The following is a 6,000-nucleotide window of genomic DNA, read 5'->3' on the forward strand; positions in this document are numbered from 1 at the left end:
AGACGGAGGAGGAGCCCGGCCAGGAGGCCATCCACAGAGCCTAGCCCCTCCACGTGCCAGAGCCTCCGCTCTCCCCCATTCCTGGCAGAGTAGTTTCGGACAAGCGTATTGAGTGGCCCTGTCTTTCCCTATTTAGGACTGACCGTGGGTAGCTACCTGGGACGTAAGTCGGGGCTTGATCAACCCTGGCTGGGTCACCTGGGCGAGGATGTATGTTGCGAGACCCGAAACATCCTATGACCCCAGGCTACAACACTGATGATACGTCCCAGGTGCATCCATGTGATGTTTTTTCGTTTATATATATATATATATATATATATATATATATATATATATATATATATATAGATCTGCTATTTTCACTTGTTTGGGTCCCGGGCAAACATCTAATTTCTCTTTTGGGTCTTCAGCTAAAAAGTTTGGGAGGAAGAACCATTCACTTAATAAAATGGTTCTTTGGTAAGTGATGGTTCTTTGTTGTACTATAGCCTTTTAAAGAACCATTTCAGAACCTTTAATTTCATGTGTGCACGTGAGTGGAGGAGTGGTTCATTTTGTACATAATGTACATTATATATTGCATTTGGCGGCATATCATATCGATGTTTCAGCACTGAGTGCCGCGCCATGAGCTTGTAGATCTGCTATTTTTTGAAAAATTGTGGAAAATTTGTGCAAATCTTTGAATATATATATATGTATGTATATATATATATATATATATATATATATATATATATATATATATATATATATATATATATATATATATATATATATATATGTATATATATATATATATATATATATATATATATATATGTATATATATGTATATATATATATATATATATATATATATGTATATATATATATATATATATATATATATATATATATATATATATATTTTTTTTTTAAGCAAACATTTGTAACTCAAATCTTTGCTTCTCGGAATTCTACAAATGTCTTCTAAATCCTAACGTTGCTATACTTTTCCATGTCAAGGATCACCCAAAATGATATATATTTGGCTGCGGAACCCCCATCCCAAAATATGTTGTTCCAGGGACCCCCCAGAAGCACAGATCAGAGTTAAAAATGATCGTCTTAACACATATCTAGCTTGTAGATCTGCTATTTTTTGAATAGCCAAAGAAATCTTAAAATGACACAGATGCGTTCCTGGTCTTAATGGGTTAACCCCATAGAGTTAAAAATAAGGTTAACCCTGATGGTTCTCATGGGAGCCATGCTATTCAATATTGATAGGAATTTGGTTTTTAAGCCAAGCCATGATTCGTCTACCTGTGTACTGCTGAGTTTATCGGACCAGTCCAGTCTCTCCAGTCCGTGATCAAAGGCCTCACTAGAGTAGCCTAGGTTTTAAGGGATCTAAATACGACTGTTTTGTGACAACCGGCCTTAGGTTTTTGTTTTTACGGGTATAAAAGATCAAATAATGATCACTTAGCCCGCATACAATAATCCCACTCTTGGAGATTTTGGACCCGTCTGATGAGATCTATGGTGGTTTTAGTAAAATCACACACCCTTGTAGGTTGAGTAATTAGCTGATGGAGGCCGTGCAGATCACAAAACCTACTGAAGGATTTGAAGACGGATGCTTCTTTCCGGAGCATGTCCTTGTTCCAATCTCCAATAAGAATTGTCTCAGCACTGTTCTCCTTGGCTAAGCACCCCTCAAGTATTTCTGATTTGGGCCAGTTTGAGTGTAGGCCCAGCAAGACTGTTCACATTCAGATGAACAATATGCAGACCATTGGCATCAAAGGTAGTGTCCATGTTTTCAATGGGTTTTCGATTGTTCAGGGGATTCGGTGGCATAACTACAATTAACAGTTCTCAAAGACTTATTTTTAAAATAATTGATTGTTCTTTGTTTTATAAATGTATTGAACAATTGTTTTCATTTACACAGAACGGATGGTTTCTATGGAAGATGCTTCTTTGTTGCAGAATCTATTCTAGAATGTATGCTTTCACACTGGTTCAAATCATTGGGTCCGGGGACCAAAAAGGGTCCAGATTAACCCTTATCCATTTGTACACTCTCAGACTAAGAGAAACACTGAGGATTTTACTGAGGATCCTTGAAATTGAAAAGATTGTGAAATGTGAACCCCTGCTGTGTGTCTCTGACACCAAAACACAATCATCCTCAAATCAGTGTAAATGTTGAGGAGACTGTTGGTAATGTTTGATTGGTTCCCATAATGCAGGGGTCGGCAACCTTTTTGACATGAAGTGTCATGTTTTTTCTTGATAGTCAATCAACATTAAATGTAATTATGACAGCACATCAAAATAAAATATGTCCAACAGATATTTTCTTTCACATCAGGACATTGTAATGAGCATCAGACTCCCTCCCCAGTTAGAGTTTAGAGTTTGAATGAGTGAATGAATGTAGAATTATGTGCAGGATGTAATTTGCATACAGATGTGAAGGGACTTAATTTAATTGACTACATTACATTTTTTATATTTTATCTTAAAAGAAAAAGCCTCAAGTGTGCCAGTGATCACCCTCCCCTGTGCCAGGCACCCGTGCCTAAGGTTGCCAAGCCCTGACATAATGCATCACTCCGTTCTGTGGTTCAAATCTAGTACACATAAAACAGTAAGAGTAGATGTAGTTTTCTATAAGTCCACACGATGGAGGTAAATAACCATTCAGTTTAATATTTTGGGTTAATTGATCATATCCTGCTCTCATGTTTGCTGCCCATTTTAAGCAGGACAATATTGTATTTTCATTGTTGTCAACATGGGGAAAAGCTCATTATATTTTTCACTTATTGTGAATATCTTCAGAATCACATCTTTGCGAAAAAAAATATTCCATGTCTGTTTTTTATGTTATTATTATTTTATTTATGAACATTACTTGTTCATAAATGTTCACTACTTGAAGATGGTAGACATAACAGTATATGTACAAAGAAGCCTCTGTGAAATTGTATTTTATTGATTTTTATACATATTAGGATGGCAGTATAAGTCACCAGAACCTTAAGGATGGGTGTTTTCGATGAATCTATCATGGTTAAAATGGAGTTTGAAGTTACAATGGGTTTGTTTAGGAAGGGGGGCGTGTTTGACAAAATTAATATCAAATATCTAAATACTGAATCAAGCAACTAGAAAACGGTCTGGGGTGTTCACAGAAGCGTGAGTAGACGAAAGTGAAATATCCCTTTAAGTTACTGAAAGTTATTTTCTTTTTGATGAAGATGGAAGATGACACAAATAAATGAGCAGACCAAATTGGAACCGGAATACTATAACATTGAAGCTAATGAATGGGTTCTCTTTCCTGATTGGCAGAAATGTGGCCACCCACCTGAAAATACTCAATAGCAATGATTATGATCAGAATATAGTGCTTTAGCCTTTGAACGAAACACTTTTAACATTACTTTAAGGGATAATTGTGTTTGGTTAATTAAATATTCCAGGACAATAAAGTTTCAGCATTGGCTCAGATACTACGAATACAGTTTGCTGTAGTAATAGTACACTATTTACCTTTTTTTATCCATCATGGAACCGAAATGTGGAATCAATGAATAAAATCATAATGATACCCATCCATACAAATCATCGACTAACACTGGATTGCTGTGAAAAAAAACTCTTGCTGGGAGAGAGAGAGAGAGAGAGAGAGAGAGAGAGAGAGAGAGAGACAGAGAGAGAGACAGAGAGAGAGACAGAGAGACTGGCTGATAAGTTCACAGTGGAACTGATTCTATTTTCTCTGTCTGTTGACTTTAGCAAGAAGTCCTATAGCCTTTATGTGGTAAGATGATACTTCACTGAGATTCCAACCGAACACAAACCTTTTTTTGGCTTGCTGATACAAAGGAAGATTGGGGTAACCAGACATTTCGCCCTAAAACCATTTCGCCCCCGTTTTTGAGCGGACATTTCGCCCACCCCCAGACATTTCGCCCGGACATTTCGCCCTCCCCAGACGTTTTTCCCAGACATTTCGCCCACCCCCAGACATTTCGCCCGCCCACCCCCAGACACTTCGCCCAGACATTTCGCCCTGCAATTATATTGTGCATAGCTCCGTTTACAACTTGTTCTACTGTTTGATTGATGGCAGTTTGCATAGGAAAAGGTACAAACGCCTTAACTGATCACCAGCTATCTGTGTACTTTAATTGCTTTAATTGGCGGCAGATGGCCCATTCCGCACCTCCTGGATCTAGGTCTATTGAAATTTCAAGACAAAGGAATGGAATGTGACCTGCCTCTGTGAGAATAAAAAGTATTGCAAATGTAAATGTTCCTTTTCTCCTGTCTTAGCGTGTGTGTGTGTGTATGACTCCTGGCAAACCTGTTCACCGCTGCTGCACGTCAGAAGTCATCTCCACTGTTCCTATGTCATGAGAAACAGACACCGTTGGCTTGTTTTACAAATAGGCCTAAAACATGTCTACAACCCAGTCCAGAACTGACAGAATACAAACATTTAGATTCTGCTGGATCTTCGTCTGAGGAATCAAGCATGACACGTAAATCAATCAAACAATGCACTGAAAAACAGGCCACTGAGTCGATAATATAATCTATCCCCAGCCTAAATTGTTGTAATTGTTAGATTTGGCTTGAATCATTCTTTCTGAATGATTACACTTGAAAACAAATTAGATTTAGGAATGTTATTCCTAAAGGCTTCAGAAATTAATAAAAAACATAATGATGCATGGACAGTTTAGCTATATCCTGTCTTTTGATTGGCATTTTGTTTTTTATTTGCTCCGCATTCACAGCGGTATATGGAGAACGGGGTAAGATGAACCACTTTTTACTTATGTTGACCTCTAGGCAAGGAAAAATTAGATGGAAGTAAAATCTAAACATCTACTAAAACTTCAAGATGTTTTCTATAAATTGAAATCATGAGTGTGCATCTATGTCAATTGGGGTCCTTAAAAGGGACACACACACACACAGAGAGAGAGAGAGAGAGAGAGAGAGAGAGAGAGAGAGAGAGAGAGAGAGAGAGAGAGAGAGAGAGAGAGAGAGAGATTTTATCTAACCATAACCCTCTCTCATTCTCGCACACAAACGGCCAGCTAGCTTCACTATCTATGGGCGGAATGTCCGGGCGAAATGTCCGCAAAAATTGGCGAAATGTCCGGGCGAAATGTCCGCATTTTGGGGGCGAAGTGTCCGGGCGAAATGTCCGACTTTTTGGGCGAAGTGCGGAAAGGGCGAAATGACTGGTATTCAAGATTGGAGGACAAAAGTAATTCATACTGCCACCAAAGAGTTCTGAGTTCTGAACATCGGCCTCCACCCAATAAACTGCTCAATGAATCTGCCTAGCAACTGCCACGGCTCGCTCGAGCCAACATCTCTTCAAAACTATCGCCTGCTGTTACTGCTGGCAGAAAGAAGCCTTGGGTAGAATGTGGAAACAACTAAGACAAACAATAAACTAAGACTTATGAACATGTGAGCCGGTGGAAAATGTGATTGTGCTTTGTGTTTTTGGTTTATTATGTGATTTTGTGTTATATTTTCTATGGTTAATATTTTTTCAGTGAGATAATTGTTTTCCGAGTGATATATGCTTTGAGTTTTGTTATATTTACTTTTGCTATGATTTATTTCTGAGTGTGTTGAGTTGCATGTTTTTATATTTCTTTCCACTGACCTGCACTAACCCTATAGGCTGAATGATAAGGACCTGCACCTGATTCTGGGTGTGGCAGCCTGATTAAGAGACTTATATAATATGAGACAGAAGAAATATTTAGAGGAAGTGAGCAACTGAGAGAGGGAGAGGTTGCTGTGGGAGATGAAGGAAGCCAAGCGCTGCGGCCTGGCCTGAGCACGGGCGGCTATCACGGACTGGGGTTTGGGGGGGCAGGGACACCCCAGTCGGTGGGGGGCCAGTGGGAGCCACGACCCCCTAAACTGCTATGCGGCCGGCGGGGTGTGCCCTGCCTGCCTGCG

Source organism: Gymnoscopelus microlampas (genome assembly GCF_963454915.1).
Source record: "Gymnoscopelus microlampas genome assembly, contig: SCAFFOLD_105, whole genome shotgun sequence".
In the NCBI taxonomy this organism is placed as follows: domain Eukaryota; kingdom Metazoa; phylum Chordata; class Actinopteri; order Myctophiformes; family Myctophidae; genus Gymnoscopelus; species Gymnoscopelus microlampas.